The sequence below is a fragment of the Ranitomeya imitator genome, chromosome 1 (genome assembly GCF_032444005.1).
Source record: "Ranitomeya imitator isolate aRanImi1 chromosome 1, aRanImi1.pri, whole genome shotgun sequence".
Lineage (NCBI taxonomy): Eukaryota > Metazoa > Chordata > Amphibia > Anura > Dendrobatidae > Ranitomeya > Ranitomeya imitator.
In genome coordinates, this window is record NC_091282.1 from 635,801,598 (window position 1) to 635,812,403 (window position 10,806).

Here is a 10,806-nt window from a genome sequence, read left to right on the forward strand (position 1 = left end):
GCAGTTAACAGTCCATGCCCATTACAAGTTGAATCTGACATGGAGTGCACTGATGTACAGCCACAGCCAGACTACTATGCTGGTCCTTTGACTCAGACCACAACATTGCCCTCGCAGGGTGCTGATCAAGAATCAGACCCTGATGAGACTATGTTGCCCCATCACGAACGCTATACCACCGACCGACACGGTGACACAAACGAAGTTGCACACGAGCTACAAGAAGAGGTAATAGATGACCCAGTTCTTGACCCCGATTGGCAGCCATTGGGGGAACAGGGTGCAGGCGGCAGCAGTTCTGAAGCGGAGGAGGAGGGGCCGCAGCAGGCATCAACATCGCAACAGGTTCCATCTGCCGGGCCCGTATCTTGGCCAAAACGCGTGGCAAAGTCAAAACCTGTTGGAGGACAGCGTGGCCATCCGGTTAAAGCTCAGTCTGCAATGCCTGAAAAGGTATCCGATGCTAGAAAGAGTGCAGTCTGGCATTTTTTTTAAACAACATCCAATTGATCAGCACAAAGCAATCTGTCAAAAATGTTCAACTACCTTAAGCAGAGGGCAGAATCTGAAAAGTCTCAATACAAGTTGCATGCATAGACATTTAACCACCATGCATTTGCAAGCTTGGACTAACTACCAAACGTCCCTTAAGGTTGTAGCACCCTCGGCCAATGAAGCTACTCATCAACGCAACATCCCTTCCGGCAGTGTAGGGCCACAATTTTCTGCACCACCTGCAGTATCTGTGCAGGTTTCTTTGCCAGGCCAAAGCAGTCAGGGTCAGGGAATCTCCAGTTTCGTAGTAGGAAACACTGCATCTAGGGCACCGGCGGCAACAATACCATCTCCCACCGTCTCTCAGTCTGCCATGTCCACCGGCACCCCCGCTAGTTCCACGATCTCCAGCTCTCCAGTCCAGCTCACCCTACATGAGACTATGGTTAGAAAAAGGAAGTACTTAGCCTCGCATCCGCGTACACAGGGTTTGAACGCCCACATAGCTAGACTAATCTCGTTAGAGATGATGCCCTACCGGTTAGTTGAAAGCGAAGCTTTCAAAGACCTGATGGACTACGCTGTACCACGCTACGAGCTACCCAGTCGACACTTTTTTTCCAGAAAAGCCATCCCAGCCCTCCACCAGCATGTTAAAGAGCGCATCGTCCATGCACTCAGGCAATCTGTGAGCACAAAGGTGCACCTGACAACAGATGCATGGACCAGTAGGCATGGCCAGGGACGTTACGTGTCCATCACGGCACACTGGGTAAATGTGGTGGATTCAGGGTCCACAGGGGACAGCAAGTTTGGGACAGTTCTGCCTAGCCCACGGTCTAGGAAACAGTTGGCTGTAGCCGTTCGCACCCCCTCCTCCTCCTCCTCCTCGTCCTCCTGCAGAAGCGAGAGCTCGTCCACAGACCGCAGTCGCACAACCACTCCATCCGCAGCTGCCACTGTTGCACACCAGGTCTCCCATTATGGGGCAGCTACTGGCAAACGTCAGCAGGCTGTATTGGCTATGAAGTGTTTGGGCGACAACAGACACACCGCGGAAGTTCTGTCTGAGTTCTTGCAGCAAGAAACGCAGTCGTGGCTGGGCACTGTAGATCTTGAGGCAGGCAAGGTAGTGAGTGATAACGGAAGGAATTTCATGGCTGCCATCTCCCTTTCCCAACTGAAACACATTCCTTGCCTGGCTCACACCTTAAACCTGGTGGTGCAGTGCTTCCTGAAAAGTTATCCGGGGTTATCCGACCTGCTCCTCAAAGTGCGTGGACTTTGCGCACATATCCGCCGTTCGCCTGTACACTCCAGCCGTATGCAGACCTATCAGCGTTCTTTGAATCTTCCCCAGCATCGCCTAATCATAGACGTTGTTACAAGGTAGAACTCAACACTGCACATGCTTCAGAGACTGTGCGAACAGAGGCGGGCTGTTATGTTTTTGTGGGAGGATACACATACACGGGCAGGCAGTAGGATGGCAGACATGGAGTTGTCAGGTGTGCAGTGGTCGAAGATTCAAGACATGTGTCAAGTCCTTCAGTGTTTTGAGGAATGCACACGGCTGGTTAGTGCAGACAACGCCATAATAAGCATGAGCATCCCCCTAATGTGTCTGCTGATGCAAAGTTTGACGCACATAAAGGATCAGGCGTCTGCACCAGAGGAAGAGGAAAGCCTTGATGACAGTCAGCCATTGTCTGGTCAGGGCAGTGTACAGGACGAGGTAGCGGGCGAAGAGGAGGTGGAGGATGAGGAGGATGATGGGGATGAGTATATTTTTAATGAGGAAGCTTTCCCGGGGTCATTGGAAATTGGTGGCGTGGCAAGGGCGGGTTCTGGTTTTTTGAGGGACACAAGTGACGTAGATTTGCCTGCAACTGCCCCTCATCCAAGCACAACCGCAGATTTGACAACTGGAACTTTGGCCCACATGGCGGATTATGCCTTGCGTATCCTCAAAAGGGACACACGCATTACAAAAATGATGAACGATGACGATTACTGGTTGGCCTGCCTCCTTGATCCTTGCTATAAAGGCAAATTGCAAAATATTATGCCACATGAGAACTTGGAACTAATATTAGCAACAAAACAATCAACTCTTGTTGACCGTATGCTTCTGGCATTCCCTGCACACAGCGCCCGTGATCGTTCTCACACGAGCTCCAGGGACCAGCAGACCAGAGGTGTTAGAGGGGCAGAAATCAGAAGTGGCGTTGGCCAGAGGGGTTTTCTGACCAGGTTGTGGAGTGATTTTGCTATGACCGCAGACAGGACAGGTACTGCAGCATCAATTCAAAGTGACAGGAGACAACATTTGTCCAGTATGGTTACAAACTATTTTTCATCCCTTATCGACGTTCTCCCTCAACCGTCATTCCCATTTGATTACTGGGCATCCAAATTAGACACCTGGCCAGAATTGGCAGAATATGCATTGCAGGAGCTTGCTTGCCCGGCAGCTAGTGTCCTATCAGAAAGAGTATTCAGTGCTGCAGGTTCAATACTAACTGAAAAAAGGACTCGTCTGGCTACCCAAAATGTAGATGATCTAACCTTCATTAAAATGAACCACAACTGGATTTCGAAATCTTTTGCCCCACCTTGCCCGGCTGACACCTAACTTTCCTATGAAAAGGTCTTGCCTGTGGACTCTTCTGAATGACTTTTCCAATCTCGTAATTTTCTGCACCTGATTGTCCAGCATACGACATGTTTACTCCTAACAAAATGGCCAAACTCCCCACACGGGGCCGTGGTATCGCCACTTTGCGCCAGCACCCGTGAGAGTGCTGTTTGTCTGAAGAGGTGGGTGTGCCCGCTTTTGGTCGACGGCACTGCCACTGGGTCCCTCATAGTACAATAAAGTGTCTCTGGCGGTGGTGGTGCGCACCCAACGTCAGACACACCATTGTAATATGAGGGGCCCTGGGCCTGTACCGCCGGCCACAAGACAGTTCCCCCCCCAGCTCAAACAGTGCTCTACCACTAGCAAAATTATCTCTCACAGCTTCACCAATGTTTAGTCTATGCGCTGACATCCTTCAATGCCTGGCACTGACAATACCATTGTTTTGACATTTTTGTTATGTTAGGCCTTCGAAGCCTGTCTGCGGTCCGTTCTTTCTACAACTACTACACTGACCAGGCCACTGCTGGCCGTGTTCCCCTGGTACCAATTTAAACTTGCCTACAGCCAGCCCAATTTTGTTATGTTAGGCCTTCTTAGCCTGTCTGCCGTCACTCCTTCCACTAGACTTCCACTGACCAGACCACTGTTGCCCGTGTACCCCTGGAACCAATTTTAAATTGCCAACAGCCAAATGTTATTATGTTAGGCCTTTGATGCCTGTCTGCCGTCACTCCTTCCACTAGACTTCCACTGACCAGACCACTGTTGCCCGTGTACCCCTGGAACCAATTTTAAATTGCCAACAGCCAAATGTTATTACGTTAGGCCTTTGATGCCTGTCTGCCGTCACTCCTTCCACTAGGCCTCCACTGACCTGTCTACTGCTGCCCGTGTTCCCATGGAACCAATTGTAAATTGCCTACAGCCAGCCCATTTTATTACGTTAGGCCTTCGAAGCCTGTCTGCGGTCCCTCCTTCCACTAGGCCTCCACTGACCTGTCTACTGCTGCCCGTGTTCCCCTGGAACCAATTTTAAATTGCCAACAGCCAGCCCATTTTATTATGTTAGGCCTTCGAAGCCTGTCTGCGGTCCCTCCTTCCACTAGGCCTCCACTTACCTGTCTACTGCTGCCCGTGTTCCCCTGGAACCAATTTTAAATTGCCTACAGGCAGCCCAATTTATTATGTTAGGACTTCGAAGCCTGTCTGCGGTCCCTCCTTCCACTAGGCCTCCACTGACCTGTCTACTGCTGCCCGTGTTCCCCTGGAACCAATTTTAAACTGCCTACAGGCAGCCCAATTTATTATGTTAGGGCTTCGAAGCCTGTCTGCGGTCCCTCCTTCCACTAGGCCTCCACTGACCTGTCTACTGCTGCCCGTGTACCCCTTGAACCAACATCATAAAATAAAAAAAAAAGTATTTTGCTTATAAAAAAGAAAATACTGGTGAGATATCAAATGCAGACATTTTAACATTAAAAACAAACACACAACTAAAATCTGGTACAGTACTAAAAATGGCCACCAGCTACAATTACTTTATCCTGCAAGTATTTAACTGAAAGGTTTTTTAAATTGAAAACACAGATATGGCATCCACCGAGTGTTGTCCTGTCGCGTCTTCTTTATATTATTGCCGAGAAGATGCAAAACAATGAAAATAATAAAATCATTAATTACCAAAATAATAGAGAAAGTCAACACCACATTGCAAATAAACATTCATTCCAAATAAAGAAGCAGGGCGCGTCCGAGGGTGAGTATATACCTAATAAGAATATAATCACCCTCGGACGCGCAATGCTTATTTCCAACAGCCTTCCTTCCTAAGAATCAGCCCTTCCGTGGTGTAGAGAGACGTTGTGTTACACTTCAAGGTGTTCCCCAGGTTGTCTTTCCTGAGCTTCGATCTTCCGGCTCTCGTTTAGTAGTTCTTGGAAACTACACTGCATTAGGCCTTCAAATTGGGTATGGGGTGTAGAGAGAGGGTGTGTAACACTCCAAGGTGTTCCCCAGGTTGCCTTTCCTGAGCTTCGATCTTCCGGCTCTCGTTTAGTAGTTGTTGGAAACTACGCTGCATTAGGCCTTCAAATTGGGTATGGGGTGTAGAGAGAGGGTGTGTTACACTCCAAGGTGTTCCCCAGGTTGCCTTTCCTGAGCTTCGATCTTCCGGCTCTCGTTTAGTAGTTCTTGGAAACTACACTGCATTAGGCCTTCAAATTGGGTATGGGGTGTAGAGAGAGGGTGTGTTACACTCCAAGGTGTTCCCCAGGTTGCCTTTCCTGAGCTTCGATCTTCATGCTCTCGTTTAGTAGTTGTCGGAAACTACGCTGCATTAGGCCTACAAATTGGGTATGGGGTGTAGAGAGAGGGTTTGTTACACTCCAAGGTGTTCCCCAGGTTGCCTTTCCTGAGCTTCGATCTTCCGGCTCTCGTTTAGTAGTTGTTGGAAACTACGCTGCATTAGGCCTTCAAATTGGGTATGGGGTGTAGAGAGAGGGTGTGTTACACTCCAAGGTGTTCCCCAGGTTGCCTTTCCTGAGCTTCGATCTTCCGGCTCTCGTTTAGTAGTTCTTGGAAACTACACTGCATTAGGCCTTCAAATTGGGTATGTGGTGTAGAGAGAGGGTGTGTTACACTCCAAGGTGTTCCCCAGGTTGCCTTTCCTGAGCTTCGATATTCCGGCTCTCGTTTAGTAGTTGTTGGAAACTACACTGCATTAGGCCTACAAATTTGGTATGGGGGAAACATTGGCGCATCTGCGGTCCCTCCTTCCTCTAGGCCTCCACTGACCTGTCTACTGCTGCCCGTGTTCCCCTGGAACCAATTTTAAATTGCCTACAGGCAGCCCAATTTATTATGTTAGGGCTTCGAAGCCTGTCTGCGGTCCCTCCTTCCACTAGGCCTCCACTGACCTGTCTACTGCTGCCCGTGTACCCCTTGAACCAACATCATAAAATAAAAAAAAAAGTATTTTGCTTATAAAAAAGAAAATACTGGTGAGATATCAAATGCAGACATTTTAACGTTAAAAACAAACACACAACTAAAATCTGGTACAGTACTAAAAATGGCCACCAGCTACAATTACTTTCTCCTGCAAGTAGTTAACTGAAAGGTTTTTTAAATTGAAAACACAGATATGGCATCCACCGAGTGTTGTCCTGTCGCGTCTTCTTTATATTATTGCCGAGAAGATGCAAAACAATGAAAATAATAAAATCATTAATTACCAAAATAATAGAGAAAGTCAACACCACATTGCAAATAAACATTCATTCCAAATAAAGAAGCAGGGCACGTCCGAGGGTGAGTATATACCTAATAAGAATATAATCACCCTCGGACGCGCAATGCTTATTTCCAACAGCCTTCCTTCCTAAGAATCAGCCCTTCCGTGGTGTAGAGAGACGTTGTGTTACACTCCAAGGTGTTCCCCAGGTTGCCTTTCCTGAGCTTCGATCTTCCGGCTCTCGTTTAGTAGTTGTTGGAAACTACGCTGCATTAGGCCTTCAAATTGGGTATGGGGTGTAGAGAGATGGTGTGTTCCACTCCAAGGTGTTCCCCAGGTTGCCTTTCCTGAGCTTCGATCTTCCGGCTCTCGTTTAGTAGTTCTTGGAAACTACACTGCATTAGGCCTTCAAATTGGGTATGGGGTGTAGAGAGAGGGTGTGTTACACTCCAAGGTGTTCCCCAGGTTGCCTTTCCTGAGCTTCGATCTTCATGCTCTCGTTTAGTAGTTGTCGGAAACTACGCTGCATTAGGCCTACAAATTGGGTATGGGGTGTAGAGAGAGGGTTTGTTACACTCCAAGGTGTTCCCCAGGTTGCCTTTCCTGAGCTTCGATCTTCCGGCTCTCGTTTAGTAGTTGTTGGAAACTACGCTGCATTAGGCCTTCAAATTGGGTATGGGGTGTAGAGAGAGGGTGTGTTACACTCCAAGGTGTTCCCCAGGTTGCCTTTCCTGAGCTTCGATCTTCCGGCTCTCGTTTAGTAGTTCTTGGAAACTACACTGCATTAGGCCTTCAAATTGGGTATGGGGTGTAGAGAGAGGGTGTGTTACACTCCAAGGTGTTCCCCAGGTCGCCTTTCCTGAGCTTCGATCTTCCGGCTCTCGTTTAGTAGTTCTTGGAAACTACACTGCATTAGGCCTACAAATTGGGTATGGGGTGGAGAGAGATGGTGTGTTACACTCCAAGGTGTTCCCCAGGTTTCCTTGCCATTGCTTCGGTCTTCCGACTCTCGTTTAGTAGTTGTAGAAAAGTACACTGCATTAGGCCTACAAAATGGGTATGGGGTGGAGAGAGATGGTGTGTTACACTCCAAGGTGTTCCCCAGGTTGCCTTTCCTGAGCTTCTATCTTCAGGCTCTCATTAAATTGTGGTTAAATGGAACAACTGCATTTGGCGTACTAGTTGGTTTGGGGCCTACTATCGGTGTCTGCCACTCCTTGCTGTTCTCCTGGTTTCCTGTCCTGAAATTCCATTTTCAGGCTCTCGTTAAGTAGTTGTTAATGTTAGACTGCATTTGGCCTACTAGTTGGGTTGGGGCCTACTATCGGTGTCTGCCACTCCTTGCTGTTCTCCTCCACTGAACAAAGCTGTGCCGCCTGTTTACTACGGTTGCCAATTTTGAACTGCATTTCGACTACTTACTGATTTGGCCCTACTCTCTGTGTCAGCCTCTCATTCCAGTTGTCCTCCACTGCAATGCCCCCTGGTTATTCCTGTGTTACCAATTTTGAACTGCATTTAGCCCACTTTATTCTTTGGGCCTATATCTGTGTTTCCACTTCATCGTGCCCATTGCCCAGCCAGTGATAGATGAGTCTGCTGGTACATTGACCCATAACGCAACATTCCCCGTGCATGCTACACAACAACATTGTGACCCTGCTGAAAGTCAGGTTGCTCTTCCCGCATACCATACCACCTTACACGGGGACAAAGAGGAAGGTGCAGATGAAAGTGCAGGTTCCTTCATCAGGTGGGGGGAGGAATACTAGTTGGCGACGTCACTGGCACAGGGCCTCTCATAGTACGCAAAAGTGTTGCTGCCGGTGGGAGGCGCCCCCGCCGTGCAAACACACCGCTGTACTTTGAGGGGCCCTGTGCCAGTGCCAATGCCAACAAGTGGGCCCCCCCTGCTTGCTCAGGATCACAGCACTTGCAAAGTTGAAATACTTACCTCTCCCTGCTCCACTGCCGTGACGTGGTCCAGATTTCCTGGGCCCACTAATTACTTGAACCAGCCCTACCCCACACAACTTTAGCCAAATGACCCCCAATTTCAAATGCCTTCCAATTATTATAAGGTAAATTACGCTTGACAAGCTTCATTAAGAAGAATGGATGGTTTTGACATTAAAATGGGCACTCTAGGTGTTTTCCTGGCCCCCACTCACTGCCGACTATGCTGCCCCATTGACTTGCATTGGGTTTCGTGTTTCGGTCGATCCCGACTTTTCGCCATAATCGGCCGATTTCACTCGACCCGACTTTTGAGATAGTCGGGTTTCGCGAAACCCGGCTCGACTCTAAAAAGGTCAAGGTCGCTCAACTCTAGTCCTCAGGCAGAATTCTGGGATGGAGTGAATCTTGTGGGAACAGGTGTCATCGAGAGTGCGTTCAGGTTGCTACTACAGAGGTACCCGCAGATCTTTCCTCTCTCCCCAAGCAATATTGGTCTTATGCAGACGTGTTCTCCAAAAAGGCAGCGGAGACCCTTCCGCCCCATCGCCCCTATGACTGTCCTATTGATCTCTTGCCTGGTGCTGAGCCCCCCCCGGGGTCGAGTCTATCCATTATCTCTCCCGGAAACGGAGGCAATGTCTCAGTACATTCAAGAGAATCTGGCAAGAGGGTTCATCAGGAAGTCAGTGTCACCTGCTGGGGCAGGGTTCTTTTTCGTGCAGAAGAAGAATGGAGAACTACGTCCATGCATAGACTACAGGGGTCTTAATGCTATCACAGTTAAGAACAAGTACCCTTTGCCTTTGATATCTGAGCTTTTCGATAGGCTTCGGGGAGCTAGAGTGTTTACTAAACTAGATCTGCGGGGTGCTTATAACCTGATTCGCATCCGTGAGGGGGACGAATGGAAAACGGCATTTAACACCAGAGATGGGCACTATGAGTATCTGGTGATGCCCTTCGGGCTCTATAACGCACCTGCCGTTTTCCAAGACTTTGTCAACGACATCTTCCGGGATATGCTTTCCACCTCGGTTGTAGTCTATCTGGATGATATTCTCATCTTTTCTCCAGATATTGACTCCCACCGGAGAGATGTTGGCAGAGTCTTCGACCTCCTACGGGCAAACTCTCTTTATGCGAAGTTGGAGAAGTGTGTGTTTGAGCAGGAGTCCTTACCTTTCCTGGGCTAAATCATCTCCGCCCAGGGATTGGCTATGGATCCTGCCAAACTACAGGCTGTGATGGACTGGCAAGAACCCCATTCACTTAAAGCGGTGCAGCGCTTTATGGGGTTCATTAATTATTACTGCCAGTTCATTCCCCATTTCTCAACTTTGGTAGCTCCCTTGGTAGCCCTCACCAAGAAGGGAGCAAATCCCAAAGTGTGGTCTGAAGAGGTCTCCAGGGCCTTTTCTTCTACTAAGTCTCATTTTGCTAGCGCTCCCATCCTACATCGTCCCGATGTCGATAAGCTGTTTATAATGGAGGTGGATGCCTCTTCCGTTGGTGCTGGAGCAGTCCTCTTCCAAAAGGATGCTCAAGGTCGGAAGCATCCGTGCTTCTTCTTCTCCAAGACCTTCACACCAGCGGAGAGGAATTATTCCATCGGGGACAGGGAGTTGCTAGCGATGAAATTGGCTTTCTCAGAGTGGAGACATCTCTTGGAGGGGGCTCGTTTTCCCTTTCAAGTTTTTACTGACCACAAAAATTTGCTATATTTGCAAACAGCCCAGCGGCTAAATTCTCGCCAGGCCAGATGGTCCTTATTCTTCTCTCGATTCCACTTCACCCTCCGTTATCTCGCTGGGGAGAAGAACAATCGAGCTGATGCTCTTTCTCGCTCTGTTGTGTCATCTGAGGAGGAGGAAGGAGAGCCTCGGCTTATTGTTCCTTCTGAGAGCTTGAGAAACGTGGCTCCGATGTCGCTTGAGTCTGTGCCTCCGGGCAAGACTTTTGTGCCCATAAATTTGCGACCGGAGGTTCTCTCTTGGGCTCATTCCTCCAGGGTGGGTGGACACTTTGGGACAAAAAGGACATCTGAGCTGCTGGCGAGGACGTACTGGTGGCCGCATATGTTCCGAGATGTCAGAGATTACGTTCTGGCGTGTGTCTCATGCGCCAAAAATAAGTCTCCTCGACAACGGCCGTCTGTGTTACTCTATCCCTTGCCGGTCGCAGACAGGCCCTGGGAGATGGTCGGGATGGACTTTGTGGTGGGTTTGCCCAAGTCTCGCGGCTGTACCATCATTTGGGTCGTTACCGATCATTTCTCGAAAATGGTGCATTTGGTGCCGCTCCCACGGTTACCTTCTGCACGGGCCTTGGCAGCGTTGTTCATAAGACACGTCTTCCGCCTACACGGCATGCCAGACAAAATTGTCAGTGACCGGGGTCCCCAGTTTGCGTCTCGGTTTTGGAGAGAGCTTTGTCGTCTTCTCAGCATTGAGTTAAATCTCTCTTCCGCATATCATCC